We start from the raw sequence: 25,578 nt of genomic DNA, 5'->3' as shown, positions 1-25,578 counted from the left end.
AGGCAGGGATTTCTAGCATACAACCAAGCTACCCCTCCTCCTAACTGGAAATGACACTGTTAACAAGCCCCCCTGAAGAATGAGGAAGTTGACAGAGCTTGCTGAAGAGAAGGAGGGGTGAATGAGGGAGCTGATTTCTCTTCAGTGAGTCACACACAGCCAGCACTCCTCTCTCAGGAATTCTCTTCTGTGAGGCACACAGCCGGTGCCTCTTTCAATTCCCTAATTCATAAGGGGGACTATATAACTATATGCTAGAGTTCCCCCCGCCATGACTCAATCTTTAGTAACAGAAATTGGTGGCTCTAATCCCATCAGCGAAACATGTACAAAGACATCTAAAAGGTCCTGTGTGGTATTTGTGGGCAGTTGCTTGTGACAGTTTCACTTTGAGGACTATAAATAACCATACTGAACTATGCTGTGACAGCCAAGAGTAGTGTGCCCCCACTGCGAGAGATAACCACCATGCACGACTTCATTGTTATGTGTCTCTTGTTATATTACAGATATTATTCTCCCGCATTCTTCACCTGCACATTGAATTTCCATAACATTTATCTATATTTCTTGATATTCACATAATAAACAGCAATATCTCCATGACATCACACTTTGATGAAGATGAAAACCTCATCGGTTCTTAAAAAAAACTGACCTGTTGGCCATAAGTTCCTATTTCCATTCTGCTGCCTCGCCTCTAGGTCTGGTGTAAAGCAGTTCCTTTTAATGATCATTGCAGGCACTAAATATTCTCCAAAAACCTGGAAACACCTTCATATAACTTCTTTTTGGCAGATTTGGAAATATAATTATGAAATATAAAACGCCTTTTCCATCCTTAGAGATTGCAGTTGTCATTTTCCAGGAGCCTTCACATGACCACACACTTTGCCTCTGGACTCGATAGAGTAACTGTAAAAATGGGATTTTGTGTTACTCTTTTGCTTAGCAGCAATTGTGAAAATGTGGTACATGCTAGGGCAAATAATGACAGCAATGGGTTCCTATATGCAGGGCAGTTTCTGGGTAATTTGTTGTACAGGGCGAATCTCCCAAAATTAATTCTAACATATAAAGAGTACCTCCGTTAATTAAAATGTACAGTGTCTTTCACAAATTATTATAATAGCAATTTACATATATAAAGCCTAATACTTACAGACAGCAACAGTATGGAGTCCAATACATAAGTACAGTACTAGAACCAAGCTTCATACAAAAACACAGCACCAGGACCAATGTCCAGTCCCTATATACATATATATATATATATATATATATATATATATATATATATATATATATAGTATCCAAAATGATTTTACAAATATAAAGAGCCCTCTAATTTACATGTATGCAGTTCCACCTTTTAATTCATACTGTGAGCCCTGTAATAAATTTAGAAATATACTATGGCCCCTCTATTAAATACCATCCTCCCTTTATTAGATGTATATACTGTGCCCTCTCTATTAGATATACATACATATATGTGATGAAGCAACTGTATACATATCATTGATCACATGCTGTATACCAGTAAGCAGGGGCGGACTGGGAATTTAAAATGGCCCTGGAAAAACTCTGAAAGTGGCCCCATTTTATGGGCGGAGTCAAAACAAGTGGGTGTGGTCAGATAATGTGGATGGGGTTATAACAGACAAATTGTTGGTAGATGGCATTACTGGAAAAGATGTTCTTGTTTTGCATTAAGTGACTTTAATGTGCAAAGAATGTGACCTGTCGATCAGTAAATGATGCAAATACACGACCCGATAAGCCTTAAATACCTTTCCCCTGTGCCATACATGTACAGTTCAGAGAAAGAATATATTGATACTGCCTCCTATGTACAAGAATAATGCTACAATAACACATTTCGAATAACACATTCAATCCTGCCTTCTATATACAAAATAAAACTACTACCATACCTTCTCCCATATACAAGCCAACTACTTTAAAGAGAACCCGTCATGCAAAATAACCCCCTAAACTAAATGTATTTTCATAAACTGCCATTAGAGAGCATTGCCTCTATCCCTTCATTGTCCCTCTACATGCCTGCAAACCTAAGCAATGAGGTCCTAAAGCTGTATGCAAATGACCTGTGAAATGTCCAATGAAGCATTAGCATATTCAAGCTGTCCACTCTATTCATGAGTGGGAGGCACAGCCACACCCCCAGTGCTTGACTGACAGCCTGTATAATGATGTGCTTCCTGGTGCTGGTGGCCACGCCCCCTGCAGCCTGTGTGTGCATGTGTGTGTGTTTAGGAGAGATACAGCAGCTCCAGGCAGCCATGTTACAGCAGAACATGTCAGATTCATGTGTAGCTGATGTCTGTGTCTCTCACCTGTATATTAGGAGGATGCAGCATGTCAGCAGATGCAGCACACACACTAGCCATGCTTTACTATACATTACACACAGACATGAGCAGGGGGAGGAGAGGGGAGGGGTAACAGGGGTGACATCACTGCCTCTGACCATGTGACCAGCCTCATTTATATGATAAAGAAAAGATGATTTTATAATGATTAATGTATGAAATAACTAGATAAAGGCTGGGATGGGATCCTTGTGAGCTGCTCCAACAGGAAGAGGTGACAGGACTAGTGGCAAAGACCTGATGACAGGTGTCCTTTAATACTGCCCCCTATGTGCAGGAATATAACTACTATAATACTGCCCCCTATGTACAAGAATATAACTACTATAATACTGCCCCCTATGTACAAGAATATAACTACTATAATACCGCCCCCTATGTACAGGAATATAACTACTATAATACTGCCCCCTATGTACAAGAATATAACTACTATAATACTGCCCCCTATGTGCAGGAATATAACTACTATAATACTGCCCCCTATGTACAAGAATATAACTACTATAATACTGCCCCCTATGTACAAGAATATAACTACTATAATACCGCCCCCTATGTACAGGAATATAACTACTATAATACTGCCCCCTATGTACAAGAATATAACTACTATAATACTGCCCCCTATGTACAGGAATATAACTACTATAATACTGCCCCCTATGTACAAGAATATAACTACTATAATACTGCCCCCTATGTACAAGAATATAACTACTATAATACTGCCCCCTATGTACAGGAATATAACTACTATAATACTGCCCCTATGTACAGGAATATAACTACTATAATACTGCCCCTATGTACAAGAATATAACTACTATAATACTGCCCCCTATGTACAAGAATATAACTACTATAATACTGCCCCCTATGTACAGGAATATAACTACTATAATACTGCCCCCTATGTACAGGAATACAACTACTATAATACCGCCCCCTATGTACAGGAATATAACTACTATAATACTGCTCCCTATGTACAGGGATATAACTACTATAATACTATAATACTGCCCCCTATGTACAGGAATATAACTACTATAATACTGCCCCCTATGTACAAGAATATAACTACTATAATACTGCCCCTATGTACAAGAATATAACTACTATAATACTGCCCCCTATGTACAGGAATATAACTACTATAATACTGCCCCCTATGTACAGGAATATAACTACTATAATACTGCCCCCTATGTACAGGAATACAACTACTATAATACCGCCCCCTATGTACAGGAATATAACTACTATAATACTGCCCCCTATGTACAGGAATATAACTACTATAACACTGCCCTCTATGTACAGGGATATAACTACTATAATACTGCCCCCTATGTACAGGAATATAACTACTATAATACTGCCCCTATGTACAGGAATATAACTACTATAATACTTCCCCCTATGTACAAGAGTATAACTACTATAATACTGCCCCCTATGTACAATAATATAACTACTATAATACTGCCCCCTATGTACAAGAATATAACTACTATAATACTGCCCCCTATGTACAAGAATAGAACTACTATAATACTACATATATAAACAGAAGCGAACATGAAAAAAATCAGTATTTACCATATACAGCTACAAAAAACACATGAGATCCTCACCTATTGCATCCAGTGACATCAGGTGACGTTTTCCTGGATTGTTCTCATTCCTCATCTTCTCCATTAGTTCCACCATCACCTTGTCTCTTCCTCCAGGTACACAGCTTTCCTGCAGAGTTTACCACACAGACGTCTTATGTTCTGCACTTTCCCATTGTCCCTTCTTCTGCTACCACCAATACTGTGCCCCAAATACTGTAATAGAGCCCCCTGAAATATTAGCAACACACAAATAGTGTCCCATAATGTAACATACTGTAACATGCCCCCAACCTACCCCAGACATAGAATTAATGGCCCCAGCCTACCCCAGACATAGAATTAATGGCCCCAGCCTACCCCAGACATAGAATTAATGGCCCCAGCCTACCCCAGACATAGAATTAATGGCCCCAGCCTACCCCAGACATAGAATTAATGGCCCCAGTCGGCCCCAGAAAAAGAATTAATGGCCCCAGTCGGCCCCAGAAAAAGAATTAATGGACCCAGCTCGCTCCAGACATAGAATTAATGCCTCCTGACAGCCCCAGATATTGATTAATGCCCCCCCGCACACCCCAGACATATAATTAATGCCCCCTGCCAGCCCCAAATATAGAATAATGCCCCCCCCGCCAGACATATAATCAATGCCCCTTGCTAGCCCCAGATATAGAATAATGCCCCCCCAGACATATAATCAATGTCCCTTGCTAGCCCCAGATATAGAATAATGCCCCCCCCCCCCGACATATAATCAATGCCCCCTGCCAGCCCCAGAAATAGAATAAGGCCCCCCTCGCGCGCCCCAGACATATAATCAATGCCCCTTGCATGCCCCAGATATAGAATAATGCCCCCCCCAGACATATAATCAATGCCCCTTGCATGTCCCAGATATAGAATAATGCCCCCCCCAGACATATAATCAATGCCCCTTGCATGCCCCAGATATAGAATAATGCCCCTCCCACCCCAGACATATAATTTATGCCCCTTCCAGCCCCAGATAAAGAATAATGCCCCCCCCCCGCCCCAGACATATCATTTATGCCCCTGCCAGCCCCAGATAAAGAATAATGCCCCCCCCCCCGCCCCAGACATATAATTTATGCCCCTGCCAGCCCCAGATAAAGAATAATGCCCCCCCCCCGCCATATAATTTATGCCCCCGCCAGCCCCAGATAAAGAATAATGTCCCCCCCCTCCCTCCGCCCCAGATAAAGATTTAATGTCCCAATTCTATAATTTAAACCAAAAAAAACCCATAATACTTACCTCTATGGCGCAGGTTCGTCTCGTCCCCGGTCTTCAGCAGCTTGGTGTAGAGGCGCGGGATAGTGACGTCACTGCTCCGCGCCTCTCACATCAAGCCGCGGAGCTACATGGAGGCAGGCTGACATCTGGTAAGTGTCAGCCTCCTCCACTGAGTGTGTACACAGACGCAGAAGCAGCAGTGCTGCGCTGCGTCTGTGTACTAAGCTATAGTACCGGCATCGTAAGATGCTGGTACTATAGATTAGATGAAAAGTTGAAGGGAGGGAGTGCGGACCGGCCCCGGATGAGCTCTGCACCGGCCCCACACCGGCCCAGGACCGACCGGCCCACCGGGAAAATTCCCGGTGGGTACTATGGCCAGTCCGCCCCTGCCAGTAAGGCATCACCTCTGCAGGATTAGAACACTGCGCTAATAACTACAGGGAGAAAACTAAAGAATCCAGACAATGAATACAGGCGGTCCCCTACTTAATGGCACCCGACTTACAGACAACCCATAGTTACAGACGGACCCCTCTGCCCACTGTGACCTCTGGTGAAGCTCTCTGGATGCTTTAATATTGTTCCAGACTGCAATGATCAGCTGTAAGGTGTCTGTAATGAAGCTTTATTGATAATCCTTGGTACAATTACAGCAAAAATTTTGAAACTCCAAATGTCACTGGGGCAAAAGAAAAAAATGTCTAGAACTTGAATTATAAAATATACAGTTTCGACTTACATACAAATTCAACTTAAGAACAAACCTCCGGACCCTATCTTGTATGTAACCCGGGGACTGCCTGTATTCAGAACAGCAGCTTAAAAATCTCACTAACTCTTTGCATCGATTTAAGACCTACTATAGAACCTGCCATATTCGGGCTTTTGGAACAAGAGTCACTGAAAAGGAAATAAGGGAAATTAATTACCAAATTAATGAATGTAACTCTGGTTTGTATTGTTCGAAAATGGGGATCTAAGGAATAGCCAAAGGTAGATTTTTGGTACAATCTCTTCTTAAAGATCAAAAACTTTGGATGTAGTTTGGCCAATAATAAGGCCATAGGACCTAAAAGAACAAAACTCTGGAATAGTTGGTACAAAGAAATTCTTTTTTTTTTTTTGCTAGAGGGCTCGTGGGGTGGGGATAGAGAGGGTAAAGAATTTAGGTGAGGCTCCTCTGCTTTAATGCAATAGAAGACATTGGGGGTCATTTACTAAGGGCCCGATTCGCGTTTTCCTGACGTGTTACCCGAATATTTCCGATTTGCGCCAATTGTACCTGAATTGCTCCGGGATTTTGGCGCACGCGATCGGATTGTGGCGCATTGGCGCTGGCATGCACGCGACGGAAATCGGGGGGCGTGGCCGAACGAAAACCCGACGGATTCGGAAAAACCGCCGCATTTAAAAACCGAAAATGTGTCGCTTGGGAAGCGCTTACCTTCACCTGGTCCAGCTCGGTGTATTCCGGAGCGTTCAGATGATTTTCAGCGCAGCATCGCCACCTGGTGGACGGCTGAGGAACTACCTTCATAAATAACTACAGGGAGAAAACTAAATAATCCAAACAATGAGTATTCAGAACAGCAGTTTAAAAACATGATAAAAATCCCCCTTCCCCAGTATATAGGTATCCGGCGCACTGCCCCAAATTACAGGAGGTCACCTGTTTAGGTAGAATAAACAGCTATAACAGTTATCACAGGTATAGGCAAATTAAGATTTATTGTTAATCCTGGTTCTTATGACAATCCAATATTTTTAAAATCCAATAGTCACCGAGGCCAAAAAAAATTTGGCTGTGGTTACAATTATAAAATATACAGTTCTGATTTACATACAAATTCAACTTAAAGGGCACCTACCACCACAAATCTACCTATAAAGGTAGATTGGGTGGTAGGTGGATCATTGGGACGTGAGGATAGCCCTTTTAAGGGCTAATCCTCACGTCCCTGCACTTTTTTGAGAACTTTAATTTGATATTTATTCAAATGTACTTATGTGGCTACCGGGGCGTGGAGTAGCCGCTTATGAGATTACACGAGGCGGCTACTCCACGCCCCGGTAGCCACTTTACTCCTCCTACTCACCCATCTTCGGCGCGCAGCTGCGCGCCCTCGTCCGGCGAGCCTGCCGTCTGCGCATGCGCAGAAGAGCAGGCCCGCGCCTGCGCGGTCACAACTCCGAAACAGGCGCGGGCCTGCTCTTCTGCGCATGCGCAGACGGCAGGCTCGCCGGACGAGGGCGCGCAGCTACGCGGAGCTGCGCGCCGAAGATGGGTGAGTAGGAGGAGTAAAGTGGCTACCGGGGCGTGGAGTAGCCGCCTCGTGTAATCTCATAAGCGGCTACTCCACGCCCCGGTAGCCACATAAGTACATTTGAATAAATATCAAATTAAAGTTCTCAAAAAAGTGCAGGGACGTGAGGATTAGCCCTTAAAAGGGCTATCCTCACGTCCCAATGATCCACCTACCACCCAATCTACCTTTATAGGTAGATTTGTGGTGGTAGGTTCCCTTTAAGAACAAACCAACAGAACCGATCTTGCACGTAACCCTTGGACTGCCTGTATATAGGTATCAAACACACTGCACCTTAGTATATAGGTAGCCAGGAAACTGCCCCCAGTCTAAAAGGTATCCAGCACACTGTCCAACATATATAGATAGACAGCAAATTGCAGACCCTCCTCCCCCCCAGTATATAGATATCCAGCACACTGCAGCCTCCCCCTAGTATATAGGTATGGTACAGAACCTGGACCCAAATCCCCACCAGTAACACCAGTGATCAGTGCTGGAAGCGATCATGGGTGTTAACAGTTTACACTTCTGCTTCTGCACGCTTTATTGTTGCTGTGGACATGCTGGTGAAAGTGCGTGGTAATGCCAGCAGCATTTAAAGAGTTAACACCCACCATCAGTGCCAGCACTGGGGATGAGGGAAACCGGTACCTGGGTTGTAACTTTCAATGAACTTTTTGGTTTGGGTCCACTCAAGATATATACAACGGCCATCTTATGTAAGATGCTGCTGGATAGGTGATTGAAGACGTCGCACCATAACTAAAATGCATAAAAATGCCCCACAGAACAAGTCCAGAAAAACTAATTATATTCTTCTTACTGTGTTAAGTAGAAAGCAGACGTCTCTCAGGATCCTTCTAAAGTTGGGGACCCGATATCCAATGTCAGAGGTGTAATGCAGAGTGTGTAGAGGGGAGGACAACCCGGTGGGTAGCTCAACTTTGATGTGCTCTGTATAAGGACCTGCTGGAAGTGACGTCACTTAGGCCCATTCCACACTTGCATTACACTCACAACGCAAGCTGCCAGGATCGCACGGCCCGAACGCTACACACCGGGAGTGATCTCAGCATGTCAGTTCACTCCCGGTGTGCAGCGTTCGGGCACTCGCAAGTGTGGAATGGGCTTTAGGCTACAGAAGGCTGCACAGTACATCATGTCAACCAATCAGTAGCCTCCCTGTATCATGTGACATCACTCTTTACTTTTTGGCACCCGTACCCTGACCCCCACATAGTTTTTCCAGAATTCCTGGGAAACCAATTTAAATCAGGTGTACATGCTGTGGGTAGCTTACTGGACAAGCCTTGTTCTTTACTATGGAAAATCTGGAATAATAAAAAGCAGCACCTGAGTACAGTAGTCCTGTGCACAGGACCGGCACAAGCACTGGGCATACCTGGGCAAGTGACGGGGCCCAGAGCTGCTGGGGGGGACCACATAAGGCTGTACAGAAGGAATCCATGGGGGTAAGTGGGACTTTATATAAAATAACCATGAGGGGGTTGTTTGGTATGATTAAGTAAGGAATATTTTAGGGAACAGGTGTTTTATTTTTTGAAATTTTAATGCCGCCACATGAGTTCACTGCAAAGGGGCCCACTGAGGCTCTGTCACCCAGGGGCCCACTAAAACTTGGAGCCGACCCTGCCTGTACATATTACATGGATGAGTATTGTACTGTCTGCATTGAACAATGTTTAGGTTTCCAGTACCTGTTTGGGACATGATGTTACCCTATTACAGGAAGTAGATGCAAATATAAAAAATATTCTCTTTTTTGCATAATAAACAGTTTTAGGCTCTTTCCAACTGCTCATTTCACAACATGCGTCTATGCTCATTTTTATTGTCAATTTAATGGGCATAGCACACCTACATATCACAAAATATAGTTTAGTTACAACACGTTGGGTAACGTTGTAAAAATTATTCTGAAATAAGTACAGTTGGTGCAAAAGCACTAAATATTTACAATCCACTCAGTATTCATTCTCCATTTTTTACATGATGTGCTTTTTTTATAATTCCCACTTTGGTCCTTTTGTATTTTCTTTTTTTATAGTTTTACTATTTGTGTATTCATGAATGTGTTATATGAAAATAAAAGTGTATATAAAAGTCAGCAGTCTGCCTTTATTATACAGTCAATGATAGAATCATGAAAGGATCTCGTCATTGAAGAGCTGTAAAGGCACATTTTGTTGAAAGGTTATTCCCATAGATATAAAATCAGAAAACTGTTCCTACAATGCACTGTATATTAACTTAACACCATAAGTGCTGGCAAGCAATATAATGAGCCGCATGGCATTTACTGGAGGGGGGGAATCCAATATTAGTCAAATGTAACATTTCCCACTTTTATTATATGTTTGAAACATTAGAAGGTCCTAGGCACAAGGGATGTATGAAGAGGTATGGCATTTGAAAAGTATTGCATAGGGAGAACTCAGTATTAATACTAAACATATGGCCAGTTTAGATTAAGGTACCAAGACAATTAAAGGAGATAACATTAACGCTAAACAGATCTGCTTTTTCATATATTTACAGTAGTGATCGTTAAAGGCTAAGCCATTCTGTTTCTGCAAGGTTTATGTTCACAATGAACCTCTAGTAAATATAAATTAGTCTTATCATTTAGGCCCAGGCTACAAAATATCCGTCACTTATTAGAAAGGGGCTGGCATATAACATCATTGGATCCCAAAAGTGCCATAGCTATAACGGTTTCTAAAATGGGGATGCTGCAATGCAGTTGTAACATAGCCATGGCGAGCAATACCCATCCCATTGTATCCACGGGTGGGCTATGCCATGTGATAGATTTCCTTTTTACTGCCAAGGTCACAAATTTCTGGCAGGACAGAGAAGACTTACCGTATGAGGATGAGCCGACCTGAGTATAAACCGATGTACCTAATTTTAACACAAAAAAATGGGAAAACCTATTGACTTCAGTATAAGCCTCATGACATCAGTACATAGCCAGCCAGCCCAATCCTCCCAGTATATATAGTCAGCCAGCCAGTGCCCCAAGTATATGGTCAGCCCCCTTCCCTCCAGTATATAGCCTGCCATACCCTGTCCCCAGCCTATGCCCCCTTAGTATATAGCCTGCCAGCCAATGCCCCTTAGTATATAGCCTGCCAGCCCCTAATCCCAGTATATTGGCAGCCCCCTGCCCCAGTATATAGCCTGCCAGCCCATGCCCCCAAATATATAGCCAGCCCACTGTCCCCTGTATATAGCCTGCCAGTGCATGCCTCCCAATAGATAGCCAACCAGCACATGCCTCCCTAGTATATAGCCAGCCAGCTCATGCCCCCAGTATAGACAGCCCATGTCCCAAAGCATATAGCCTTTCAGCTGATGCCCTCCAATACATACCTAGCCAGCACAATACCCCCTGTATATAGCCAGCTAGCACATGCCTCCTTTCCTCAGTATGCCTAGCACATTAACAAAAAAAAACAACCCCTGTATTCACCTTTTATGTTGACATGATTTTTTATGTGTCCTCTCTTTTTTGTAGGATTCTATGAGACCTACAACTTTATGTGCGATTTTTCACATTTTCATAAAAAACGCAAAATCCTACCTTTGAGGGACCCGCTCAGCATTTAAGTAACTTAGAGAGGCCTTAAATAATAGTAAAACCGCAAAAACAATTTATATGACATTTGTTAATTCTTTCATTGTTTTACAGGGGTTAAAACAAAATTGGGTGCTATTTTGAAATTAAAATTTTTTGGGGGCTAAATGTATTTTTTTTTTAAATTTGCACATTCTCAGTGGATAAAATACCAACACTCTTCACAAAGTTTGATACCCAATTCCAATACCCCATATGCGGTGGTAAACTGCTGTATGGGCACATGCAATGGAGATGAAGGGAAGATGCGCCGTTCAGAGCAGATTTTCATTGTCACTTTTTAGAGGCTATACAATCTTTATTTTTGGGCAATTTGGACATATAAGGGCATGTTTTCTGTGTGATTAGATGCAGTTCACAAATATTTTATTTTAATGGTTCTTTAGTAAATCTGGGAGCCAGTGCCAGAAGAAGGATGTAATAGTACAGCCCAAGTAACTGCTGCCCATGCTGTACTATTACATCCAGCGTTGATAAGGGGTTAATTAATTGGAAATTATATATTGGAAATATTTGGAAATTTGCACTCAACAATATAGAGAAGGTCATCTAGCTCACCTTTAAATTTTACCCACAAACAAAATATCCCAAACTAGTAGTGGATTAGCAATTTCTGCAACAAAAATGTCTGACCTTTTAAATGTTAAAATCATAATCTCACTCAATGGTAAAGAACACCAGTTAAACTACATAAAATGTAGGAAGACTCTTATCATTACGGAGACTTCCAATTAAGGCCACCCTGTAGGCGTGTAGAGTCTTATAGCCATGGATGCTCCACTAGGGGGATTCTGGAAAATTTTCTGTAAGGAGAACTCTTACTTCCCGACCCTAGTCACAAGCCTCTCTCCCAGCCAAACCAGTTCCCTACGCTGTACTGACCCAATCAGGTCGAAACATTGCTGTCTACAGTTGGGCGTCTGTTCCTTCTGGAATACATATACTGCTCTAAAAGAGGCGTGGTTTTCCTTATGCCATCCTGGAAAAGTATGCATATTTTCCCAAAATCCCTCAAGTGGAGCATCCATGGCTATAAGACTCCACACAGCTACATGGTGGCCTTAATTGACAGACTCCGTAAGGAGAACTCTTACTTCCCATCTCCAGGCACCAGACTTATAACATCACGTAATATATTAAGGTCAGTTTTTATCCCTTTTATTTTATCAAATTGTTATGTTTGCATTGTATGTATTTGTCTGTTTTATCGTTACCCTTTTTGTATGATGACCCATTTTTGTTTGCAGGCACTGTCCTTTTTTTAAAATTTTATACTTCAATTTAATAAGAGCTTTCTTGTGTTCTAACGATTTCATTCCACGTTTCCTGAAGTGATTGATTTAACTAGTGAGTGTTATATTGTATTTGGGTATAATCTATGCAAGGTGTTTCATCAGCCTTATATATGATAAGTGGTGGCAGCTAAATTCACTAAGGTTCTGGAGGGCAGAAAGCTGTCAGAGGGAGTTCCAGTGCGACCCGATAGTCTCCATTCCTGAAATTAAGTCTGTGAGCTTGACAAATACATAAGACCCTTTTTTCGTGGATATAATACTGGTGAGCCAGACAATTTGTATGTTCACGCAGTGTACAATATGGTGGACATGTAAACTAATATAACTGTAGGGGCATTGGGTATTGCGGGTTATACCTATCTGAATCTTGTCTATGTCCTTGTGTTTGATAGTGGCGAGATCCAGAGAGAGGCCCTATGTTAGGAAGTAGAGAAAAAAAATCTAATTTGTCATTGCTATACCCGACATATGATACGGGATTGGTCTACAAGTCTGGATCAGATATAGATTTTTGACTGTAAAAAAAAATAAAATAAAACACCCCATTCAGCAGTTTCTTAAATTGTTTAACTAAAGAGTATAATAAAAAAAAATAACTGGTCTCATAAATAACCAAAAAAGCAAATAATTGTCTCTTTGTTTATTTACTATTTATCCAAATTAGTAGACATGTGGGCTCCCGAAGTAGCATTAGTTAGGGTCTTCATTACTGCTTTACATTTAGTCCTTCCACTGTGATTAATCGAATTACCAGTATCACAAACACCGTGGACTAATATTTCAGTGACATAGAGAGTGAAAGATACAAATGAAAATGTAGGAAGAACGCTCACTTGGACTATTGCTTTAGCTTTTTGCACATGTGAACAAATTCCTATCCGTCCAGCACAAGAGGAGATTAGCAACAAGAAGCTATGAGGCATTCAGTAATTTACAATTTCTGGCTACAGTTTTCATTCATCACAAGCCTTGATTCACTACCTGCCATCTACATGGCTGCAGTTTGAGACCATGCAGTCATCAGTCTTTTTAAATGGAACAAGTCGCTTATTTGAAATAGTTTAGTTTACTGATGTTTTGTTTTATTTTAAATTTAAATTTCAGGTCCACATTCATCCATCAGGAGGACGTTGGTGTTTTCCTTGTTTTGTCATGTTGAAAGGCTGGTGGCATTTTCTCTTTATCCAACACAATGTTCTACGATGGCAGTGAGGACTGTATAGTTGTACATCACTACGAGTTGCTTCAGAGCAATGGAATTTCATTACCGCTGAAAAATACGTAGCTTTGGACAATTCATACCCGAAAATACATGCATCGTCGTTCAAAAGATGTCTGGCCATGTGACACTTCTCTATCCATGTTAATACTCACCTTATCAAGCTGTATCCATTCATATGTTTCAATCCCCCACCTATCTCTATATCCTGCCGAACAAGGACAATTGACCACCGCAACCATTGATTGACCTCATATACCACAGATTCCCCTTAATTTCTGAGGTTTTTCATTGTCCACTTTTTGGTATAATTTTTACTTTCGGTTTCAAGAGAACCCATTTCATATATTTATGTATTATTAACATTCACATCAGTTTATCAGGGAGGCTTCGAATGATTCCATTGGCAGATTAAATTCGAATGGGTTTTCTCCAGTTTCCATTGAGTTTTTTCAAGTACTGAATCGAGAGTACGGTACCAATTCCAGCCACAAGATACTCTCCATTCCTTACTAAGAGGTCACAAAGAATAGCTGTCTGATCCAAATCAGAGCCTACATTGTACACTGATGGACTAAAAAAACTAAAATAAGTGTCCTCTACAACAGCCAGCATAGTTTAGTGTACACCTTTCCAATTTTCCAATAATGATAGGGTCTGGAAATTATAGGAAAAAATCTTTGATTGTTGTAAAATAGGCTGTCACTTTCTTAGGTAGCATTCCTCAACTCCAGTCCTCAATATGAGTGGACGCGAAAGTCAAGAGACATGAAAGTACTAAATGTTAGATGGGATAGCCCCATCAAAAAAAAGCTACTGCATGTTGCCATATATCATAGCGACATGCAGACATGGAAAACTCGGTGTTGACATCATAAAGGCTAAAGTAAAATTTCTGTAAATAATGTAATAGATGTGCCATAGATATAAAGGAAATCTACCACATGGATGCAACACTTCTAAACCAAGTACACTTACATGCTGGGGTGTGCCTCTTGGACAGGATCTTCTTTTAGCTTCTAATAGCATCGTTTTTGAGCAAAACATCTTTTAAAATTATGGAAATGAGCTTCTGGGGCTGTTGGCTCCATCACAGAAGCCCCTTCTGGCTCTGTCATATGCTAATTATTCACGCCTCTGTTTGTTCCCGCCTCCTCTCCTGCCAGAGAACCAAATGGAGGCATGAATAATTAGCAGACCAAGGGACCAAGAAGGGGTTTCTGTGACATAGCCAGGTGCTCCTGAGGTTCATTTGCATGAGCAAAATCTAAGCCTTTAGAAGCTAAAAGAAGAACAGGTCCCGTTTCCAACAACCCCGCATGTAAGTGTGCTTGGTGTAGAAGCATGGCATCCATTCCATGCCGTAGATTTCCTTTAAATTAAGGGTACTGACCAGTTGAAATATCTAAAAATAAAATTCTTCGGTTCTTTCCCTGCAAAGTGGAACATCATTTAATGTGGTTGGGCTACAGACAGTCCCTTGTATTGTGGCTAGCCCAATTATTATTCCCAAATATAGATGTTCACCAATTACCAAATGATGGCTATCAATCTGTTAAGGCCAACTCCATGAAATATTCTCAAATATACCTTGAATTTTGAGTTATTTTTGTCAGCTTGGTCCTTCCGGTCACCATATCAACAATAAGCTGGATGAAGACTCTTCATATACATCTTCATTACAAGATGATTTCCTCGGTTCGGATTATTGTGTAAAATTACATTGCAGACTGCTTCATCCTGCAAAATATAATTACAGTATAAAGTTTTATTAAAGAAAAAAAGGATCTAAGATATAAAAATAATTAAATTGATTTTTATGAAGCACAACTTGCTTGAGCGGCTGATTTCAGATATTGTGAAATAATAAGAAAAAATACTTAGTGTTACATCTCATAGTGCCCTGTGGGTTGTCTCACAAACTTCTGAAGACTTCTCTGTGATAAAAAGATTAGGAAGCATGGAAATCGTAAAACACATTGATTTTCCAGCACATGAACTTTTTGCAAAACGGATTCCAAAATCTCAAACCATACAAAATATTCTTACAATAATTTCACAGTTCTGATTTTAGTGTCATCTGCAGAGCATCCTATGTTCTGGCAGTGAGCAGCAATGTTTTGGTACATGGATCTTAGAAGGAAAAAGGTGTTTCAGGATTATTAGTTATTCTATTTAACATTTTCTCTTAGCCTCCAAAAAGATATAAACTACGTTTCATAACATTACTCAGAAAAGTTAGAAAATGGTTCGTTTATATGTTTAAGAGCCAAAGAACAGAAGATGACAATTCTAATTCCTGTTGGGGTTATGAACTTCCATTGGAAAGATAATGAAATAGGTCAGGCTGGTATTTTTTAATATGTAGTCTCTCCATTGGCAAAGCTAGTAGCTCCGTGACTATTACTTACAAAGAGTGACCATATTTAGATAAAATTTGGTTTTACACAGGTATTTAAACTATATATATTAACATAATACAGTAAAAGATTTTATGACTCGCAAGTAACATCAACTAGTATACAAAATTTATTCAATTTCCTCTTAGCCCAGACCACCACGATGGGGCAGATTCACTAAGATCGTGCGTCCGAGTTCCTTCCTGTGTCGCAGCTGCGCCAAGGTCCACCGGAGTTCACCTCCTTCTTCCTGGTGCATGTAAGTGCTTGATCTTGCGACACAAAACCTTTTTTAAATTCTGCTGTTTGTCCGGTTGTCAGACGGCCACGGCAATTCGTCACAAAACGGAAATATTCGGGAAACCTGACGAAAATGCGTCCGACGGACCCTTAGTAAATGAGCCCCGATGACTTCCCTAATGACTGTCATTAAAAATTTCTTCTCTTTCTGTCTGGCCCAGACTACCATGATGACTTCTCTATAATGTTTACAACACAGACATCTTTAGCTCCTGACTTCTCAAGGATCCTTTTCCTGAATATACTGTATTTTTCGGGACTATAAGGTGTACCGGATTATAAGGCGCACCATCAATAAATGCCCGCTAAGTTCATATATAAAGCGTACTGGATTATAAGGCGCACTTGATTATAAGGTACAACTGATTAGAAGGATGAATGACCAGCAGGTGGCAGACCTGTGCACAGTTCAAGGCAGCTGTTGTCTGTAAGCAGGTTCATATATAAAGCGCACTGGACCATAAGGCGCACCTTTGATTTCTGAGAAAATCAAAGGATTTATTGTGTTGAATAGTCCGAAAAATACGGTACATATAAAGACCGGCATGATGACTTTTCTAATGACTGTCATTCAAAACGACAGACTACCATGATGACTTCTCTGTAATGTTTACAACACAGGCATCTTTGGCTCCTGACTTCTCGAGGATCATTTTCCTCTGAATGTACATATAAAAATTTGTGCTGGATAAAGTAAAAAGGAACCTTTGCGTTATAAGTCGGTTTAGTAAATTCATAAAAGAAATATTGATGGCATCAGATTGATTATGAGTCTACATTATAGTCAAAAAACAGCATAGAATGTATCACCTACAATTTACTATTTAAAACCAGATGGGACAACAAACTGTACATTCTGACCGGGGAGTTGACTGTGTAATACAAGTATCAGGACATTCAAACTGGAATAAATGTATATTATTCTAAGAATATTCAGACATCTGACACTCAAAGGGGCTCAATGGGGATTGTGGCACACATGATCGGATTTTGGTGCATCGGCGCCGGCTTTCAAGCGACAGAAATAGGGGGGCGGGCCGTCGGTCGATCCAACGGATTTAGACTGAGAGCAGGATTTAACATTTAAATTGTGTCGTAAGACAATGCACTTACATACACCGGGAACAAGAAGGTGAACTCCGGCGGACCTCGGCGGGGAAGCGATCGGGCGCACGATTTTGGTGAATCGCGCTGGACTTCATCTTCATTGGACCATCCAGATCGGGGATCGCGACAGGAGCAGGTAAGTAAATGTGCCCCAATATGCCTTTTTTTTCTCACTAAATTAAACAATCTCTGGGCCACAAACCCCTAAGCAAATATGAACCCCAAACCAATCCCTTAAAAATACAGAAACCCAACCAAATCCTCTAAATCAGTGGTTCTCAACCTTTCTAATGCTGTGAGCCCGTAATACAGTTTCTCATGTTGCAGTGACCCCAAACCATATACAAGAATATTGTAATTGTGCCAAAAAATACAATAAAATCGTGGCTCCGATGGCTTTAGGCGACCCCTTTGTTTTGGTCGTTCGACCCACAGGTAGAGAACCACTGCTCTAAATGCTGAGCTGAATCAGATCCCCAAATAAATTCAGATCCCCTAAATAGAATATGATGTTGCTATATAAATACAGCTTTATTATTATCATGATTACAGATTCGGATCCCCTAAATATAAACCCTGTAACCTCATACCAACCCCAGACCGGACCAATTCTCATATATAGTCGTTTACATTCTTTTTACTGCCATTTGTTTGCTTTCTCTTCTGGCTTCAGGACCTGCACACATACGATATTTGTAGGCCTTTCTGACATTGACCTAAGGAATTTAAGGAATTTATCATGATGCCTTTTTAGGGCCCTAGAGTTTACCCTGTATTTTAAATATTATGAACAATACTTAACACAAAAGAGATGCAACCGGGAACACAAGTCAATGTCATTATCATGAAGATTGATATAGATTATTTCTTGCAGTAATTGATGTCTCATTTGTAATGTGCAAAGTTTTCATTACAATAAAAAATCATGAGATCAGATAGACAAGCGCTGTATTATTATCAGCTGCCATGTCCAAGGATTCCTCTACTTCTTAATAACCGATTCTCTTTTGACTACATAATTTAATTAATATTGTGTTTGTGGGTTGGGAGACAACACTCACTCTTCCTCCAGCTGCTATTTGTCTCTGTCCTTGTGTTTCCCTTTCCTTGTCTCTCTTCTCTGTCTGGACCTTTTGTCACCCTGCCCCTTGGTTTTCTACTAGTGAATCGACACATTTTTAATATGAACACATTGTTTTGGGATCAATAGCCAATTTGTTTAGACTGAGACTAATGAACAATTCATTTTTCAATGTCTTGTGGCTCTATAATGCCTCACAGATTAACAAATATGTCTTCCTATAGTGATTGCTTCATAGTGATAATCAAGTTAAATGGCTACAAGTTAATATACAGCTAAAATAAGAACTTCCCCCCTCCCATTGTTAAACACAAGTCTTCTACTTTTCCATTTGCTTGGGTTCCTGGCTAGGACTTGACAAAAAGACTAGTTTCCACATATATCGCTATACAGAAAGTCATTCTCATAGGAATGTATAGGAAAGCCGGCTTCAGAGTCACAAACGGCAGGCCTAGTGAATCGGTAAGATCATGTGACTTGAACAGGACGGAGCATAAAAGCATCTCAATAAAATTAGATGAAGTAATTGTAACACCATAAGTTGTTTTTTACAGTCAGATGGGGAAAATAAAGAATAAAACACTGGAAGTTCTTCCTTAAAGGGGATGTAGGGCAATCACTAATTTAAAGGGGTATTCCGGGAATATGAACATCTGATACAAAAACTCATAATGCGATAAATAAATGAATATAACCAAACATCACGAAATGGAGCTTAAATGGTTTGATTTTATGATTTACAAAATGTTATGGGCTTTCTAAAGTAGGCGGAGTTATCACCAAGCTGGCCGCCACCGGAAACTACAAGTCCCATGATCCTTTAGTTCTCAGTAACTCCTCCATTTTATTCTCTGCTCCAAGTGATCATGTAACAGACTGTCCTGCTCTGTTACCATAGTAATGTGATGTATAACTGCCATCACTGCACATTACATCACTGAGATGACGTCTCACCACAACACTGGTCATACTGGATGCACTGCAATCAACCCTCTACAGCCAAACATAGTGATGATCACATGATCTGCTTTGGCAGGTGCAGGACATGTGATGTGGACATGTGACCAGCGGCCTTCTTCTGTCGTGTGTCTGTTCCACTGGGATAAAGTCACAGGACTGATTAAAGGGCCAGTAACATTTTAATTCTTCATTATTGTGTATGTCAATAGCATTTTTCTGCTAAAGGGGGCAACTTTTTAAATAACAACCAATGACATTTTAGCTTATATTTTAATGACCCATTTGTATGTGAATTATCCTTATTCCTGGAATATCCCTTTAATGTTATTAACAATTCCTGCTCATTTTTAGCTAATCAAATGTTTAGTCTGTAGGACACAATGGGGCACATTTACTTACCCGTCCGTCGCAATCTCCGAGATGCGTTATCCGACGAGGATTCGGAACTGCCGCGATTCACTAAGATCGTGCTTCCAATTTCCTGTATGTGTCGCTTCCCCGCTGAGGTCCGCCGGGGTTCACCTTCTTCTTCCCGGTGTACGTGAGTGCGTGTCTTGCAACACAATTTGAATTTTAAATTCTGCGGTTTGTCCGAATCAGTTGGGTTGTCCGACGGCCACACCCCCAATTTGTGTCGCATGAAATCCGGCACCGATGCGCCAAAATCCGATGGCATGTGTCAAAAACCCAGGGCAATTCAGGGCAAATCGGAAATATTCTGGAAACCCGACGGAAATGCGTCCGATGGAGCCTTAGTAAATGTGCCCCAATGTGTTGACACGTGCCAATCCCTCTGGTAATGATCAGGGGACTAGTGGAATAGTGGTCCCTAGTGGTCACTGGTGGAGATCACTGGATCTGCATAGCTGGAACACTTGGAGATTAAAAAATACTGTGGAGCAGGGAATGTTCAAAATCCCAGACAACCATTTGAAGTGTTGAATGGTCTTTAACACTAGGTGGAGTTTAGTAGATGGCATTAATGTTAAAAGTCTTTAAGTGAGTGTTTAAAGCAAATGTAAACCCTACAAAATACAGGGAGCAAAATCATCTAAACACTAGACCGAGACAATGACCGTAAAACTATATGGTTACAAGTGAAAAAGCCAAGGACGTGCTACAGTCTGACAAGTTGGATACATATAGGTAACTGTGAAATCAGCACCGGAGGTTAAAATAGCATTTCTAAAATAACATTACAGAAACACAGACAGTTTGGAGACAAAGAAGTAGGAAAATAGAAATGAGACATTGGAAAATGTAACAGATTTATGAGCTTGTTCTATTACGTGTACAGAGAATAGAAAAAGTAATGTAAAGTAATAATGTGAAATAAACAATATTGAAGTTTCGGTCATAAACTGGCATTGGTGTACGGGGATGAAATAACTGCCTATATTATACTTTTTAGTGTATTAAGAGAATAGGAGGAGGGAGCAAAGGTGTCTGGTAGAAATCTCTATTCTCTTCCCATTAAAGTGTATTAGAAAAAAAGAGAAGAAAATTAGCGTATACAGTAGCTAACCCCCTGTGAGTGCTCCCTGTGTTAGAGGCCATGCCCGGCAGAGCAGGACAACTTGCTCCAGACCCAAGGCTCATTCAAAGTATATTGACAGCACATGCATCAAAAAATGTTTTTAAAACATGGTTAAGAGATGTGATCATATACAAGAAGAAGAAAAATGGTGATGCTCTTCTGACTTTAAACGGAACCTGTTACCATTAACCTACTAGACCAGTGGTGCCGAACCTATGGCACTGGTGCCAGAGATGGCACTCGGAGGCCTCTCTGTGGGCACACGGGCTGTCTCCCAGGCACAGAGTTTACCAGACATGGCATCTTCCTGCAGTCTCAGGCAGTCCGAATAGTGCCCTGCTATTTTAAAGTGATCCATCCTGTGCTGCTTGTTCCTGTCCGAAGAGTGAAAAGGTATGGACAGGGTCCGATTTGAGCTAAAAAATTCTGGCAGCAATAAGTTTGTTACTGCCTAAATTGCCGTGTTGGCACTTTGGGAAAACTAGTTTTTTTTGGGTCTCATTTTGGGCACTCGATCTCTAAAAGGTTCGCTATCACTGTACTAGACCTTCAGATAGGAAATGACATCTCTTTTTATGTGAAATCTCACCCATTTGCCTATAAAAAAATTCCAAGTCATGGTAAAATGAGCAGAGAACAGTAAAATGTTTCCAGGGATGAGAATTAAAGATTAAAAAAAAATCTCATCTTTCAGACCATATAAGGCTTGTGGTTCTAAGGAGCTACAGATACAGGCGATACTTGAGTTATAGGCAGGTAAACATTTAGTTGGAAATGCGATCTCCCAATAAAAATCCAATTCCTGCCTTTTTAAAAATTTTTGTATCTCTATGTAATGGGACTGGGACTCCAAGAAGACCGAAAGGACAGTGAGCCCTAAACTGTGCCCCCAAAACTGCTTGCCTCAGTGTATCCTAAGTGATATGGGACAACCACAAAGACATTGTACAGACATAAAATAAGACAGACAAACACCACAAACGCATGGTCAGAAGTCCAGACACAAAAAGATATTGAATACGGCACAAAATCTGAGTCAAAAGGAATTGTCAAAAATATGAAGGCCAAGATCAAAAAACCAAAGATATCAAAAGAATAGAAGTCAATAACAAAGAGGATACAAGCTAGAAATATAACCATATAAACACTGAGAGAACCTCAGCTGCAGGTGACTGGGGCAGGACTCTGTCACTCACACCAGTTAACTACTGTTGGACCAGAGTAGAGATGCAGATGGACTGGGACCGCTGTAAGAGTGGCGACCCTATGAAAATGGCGGACTCTATGTACATGTTCAAGAGAGGCCTGGATGACTTTCTGGAGAGCAAAACTATCACAGGTCATTTGGGAATTAAACATGTATCCCTACCCTCTTCCCTCCTGTCCTGACACAGGGGTAATGCCAAGAGGTGTAGTGTTCAATACCAGTTTATATAGTAAAAAAATTTGTAGTTGTAACATCTTTGTCAGTGCCATCCGCTGTCCATGGTATGTGGCTGAAGAGATGCTGATTTTTATCTTTTTGCCTTTTGAACTACTGCAGTGTGAACACAGGTTTTACTTTGCTATGTTGTTTGGATTGATCAGCATCAAACCCGTCTCTTTCCTGCAATATTTACTCTGGTTCATTGGTAGTTAACCCGTTGTGACTGATAGTGTCACACACTACTCACCTGCTCCTTGTGTTGTCCAAATCTTTGATTTCTAGTCCAATCAATATTGATGGCTTTGAGATCACGTAAGAGTCCAGGCCACACTGCAAACCACACTGCCTATAGAGGTTCTTTTAGTTAGTGCCATACTTTGCTTGTGCCTCTGATCATTGTTTTCCTGGTACTCTGACCTTGGATCTATTTCAGACTACTCTACTATCTTGCATTTTTGTACTGTGCTTACTGTTTTTTGTTGTGATCTGGCTCTGGCAACCATTCTAATATTTTTGTACGGTTTTGTCTTTATCTCTGCATCTTGCAATTTGTCGCAGGGAGGGATTGTTGACCAGTTACTGTCCACCGCCTATGGTGGTTTGAGTAATTAGATAGGGTAAGATTGGTGGATGAACAATTAGAGCTCACTGTCTTGTCAGTTTTTCTGTACCTAGTCCCCCCATGACAGCAGTAGTCAAAAATGTCCTCACAAATGGCCCTCAATTTCTATTACAAAAAGTGCCCTGCTCACCTTTCCATACATCACACATCTGAATATACTTACTTTGTTTAGTACATTCATTCATCTTGACTGTGAAGTCAATGCACAGCTGTGTTCTTCATATAAGTAAATCATCCTGATGGAAGAACATTTGAAAATGGATTTAGTGTACTGCAACAAAAATAGCAATTTTTAGCTGTATGCAATGAAGCTGCAATAAGGCACATCCATAATACACACTATATACTTCGGTTGCAACTCAATCTCGAAAATCAATCACAGAGACTTATGTGAGCAATAACCATAATGCTAATCATTATTTGCAATAGATTGGCCACATTACAAAACGCTAGATGACCTTTTAAATAAATATAAATCCTCCAATGGTTCAAAATGACTTTCCCTTTCTCCATGAGCCTTAAATCAGTCTTGTAACATTTGTAATATGTTAAAAAAAGAGCAAAAAAATAATGTTATCACAGGTTCAAGGGCTAGAGTTCAATGCTAAGAACTAGACCCGAAGCGGCACATCCCATTAATATGTTCATCCTTTCCATGTGACTTTGTAATAGTTTTACAGACTGGAATGCCGAAGACTTTTGTGAATATGAAATAAGCCTCTCCATATCCTGATTACCATTTTATGACTTTCTGTTGACTTTGCTCAGAGTTCTATCCAATTACTCTGTCTTCCTATTTTGCATTACACTTAATTGCATTCCAAGGTCACTTATAGCCCCAGTATCCTCCGCCAGCAATTAACATGATAGTTTGTCTACAAGGAAGACAATAGCAACAAAACAAAGTACGTGACATCCGTCTGTTGCTATAGGAACAATTCACACAGTATTGGACAATGACTTTCCAGAATCTTTGCCTTATTTCAATTTTTTTTTTATCTTGATGATATTTGTTTTTTGATTAATTTGGATTGTTTTATATAAATGGATGAATGACATAATTAGATGTGGTTTCTCATTCAGACTGTAAATAATATACAACTTTAATGTATAATTTTTTGATTTAAAAATGTTTTATTGTAGTAAAAGGCTTTAAAATATTTTGTTTTCAGTGCAGAAATCCATTCTGCTCTCAATGATTCTGTTCAGTGATGGCTGATATTTCCATGATAACAGGAGGCAGAATTATTTTTGTCATATACCGTAGTTCTTTCTCAGTTAGGACAAGTTCACGTGTAACATCTGGCAAAGATTTTTATCGTACCATAAATGTCCTCCCCGTTAAAATCAAAACAAGATGTATATTCGGAGTGATATATAATTCAGATTCTACAAGCATTGTCCACATTGGAAAGTCTAATGATGGATATCTGCATAGAATTTGCCAAAAAATTTTCATCACAGTCTGCCTAACTTTTAAACATCATTCACCTAACACAGTTTTCTTATGACCTTTGTTGGGCTAATTAATATTTCTGAAATGACGTGATGAAGCACCTGCAATAAGGGTGCGAAATGCGTTGTTATTTGCTTTTATCCCTTAATAAACGGAATTGATATTACCCAGAATTTGAGTCGCTCTATGTCACCTTTTTGTCTTTGGATTCCTTTGACAATCTTGTCCTAAGGTACACCCTACTAATAGTTATGTTGTGTTCATTGATATCTGCATCAAACTTTTCCCCAGCCCTTTCCCTGCACTGCAACATTCAACCAGAATTCTGCATCTGCTCCGATTCAAAAGATAGGGGAGAATCTGTGGTGCAAATATCTCTCCAAGCTGCACAAAGTCCAGCTCCTATCCTGAAATAGAAATGCAATTTTCTTACTCCTGCAGCTGTTAATAATAATAATTCTTTATTGATATAGCGCACACAGATTACGCAGCGCTGCACAGAGCTTGTCAAATTGGTCCCTGTCCCCATGGGGCTCACAATCTAACAGGATGTTTTGGAGTGTGGGAGGAAACCGGAGGACCCGGAGAAAACCCACGCAAACACGGAGAGGACATACAGACTCTTTGCAGATGTTGACAAGGGTGGGAATCACATTGGGTGAAGTGGAAGTACATTAAGCCCTTGTAACACAATGAAAAATCACAGCACAAAACAAGACTAAAGTCTGGCACCAGAAAATGGACCTGGCGTCACACATTAATACATTCCCCCAATAAAATTGGTGTAAGCTATAGTTGGAGAATGGCGCAGATTTCCATTCAACATCAAGATACCTGCCAGAATTATTAAGAGGCTGGAGTGAGTGGATCAAATGATTTTACCAGAACACAATTCATTGGCTTTATACAGAGGCATAACTTGAGAGGGTGC

The 25,578-nt window shown here is 40.6% G+C and overlaps 1 long non-coding RNA gene across 1 annotated transcript; it reads right to left on the bottom strand.

Moving 5' to 3' along the window:
- Positions 1-704: 704 nt before the first annotated feature.
- On the bottom strand, positions 705-24,055 carry LOC140074941 (uncharacterized). Its single transcript, XR_011849315.1, has 4 exons — positions 23,929-24,055; positions 23,355-23,427; positions 15,350-15,499; positions 705-915 (listed from the first exon to the last, which is right to left on the bottom strand). It is a non-coding gene; the product is annotated as an uncharacterized lncRNA (long non-coding RNA).
- Between the last annotated feature and the right edge of the window lie 1,523 nt (positions 24,056-25,578).

This window comes from Engystomops pustulosus, chromosome 8 (assembly GCF_040894005.1).
Source record: "Engystomops pustulosus chromosome 8, aEngPut4.maternal, whole genome shotgun sequence".
In the NCBI taxonomy this organism is placed as follows: domain Eukaryota; kingdom Metazoa; phylum Chordata; class Amphibia; order Anura; family Leptodactylidae; genus Engystomops; species Engystomops pustulosus.
The sequence above is the reverse complement of the archived record's forward strand: the minus strand, read 5'-3'. Positions and strand labels throughout refer to the sequence as shown.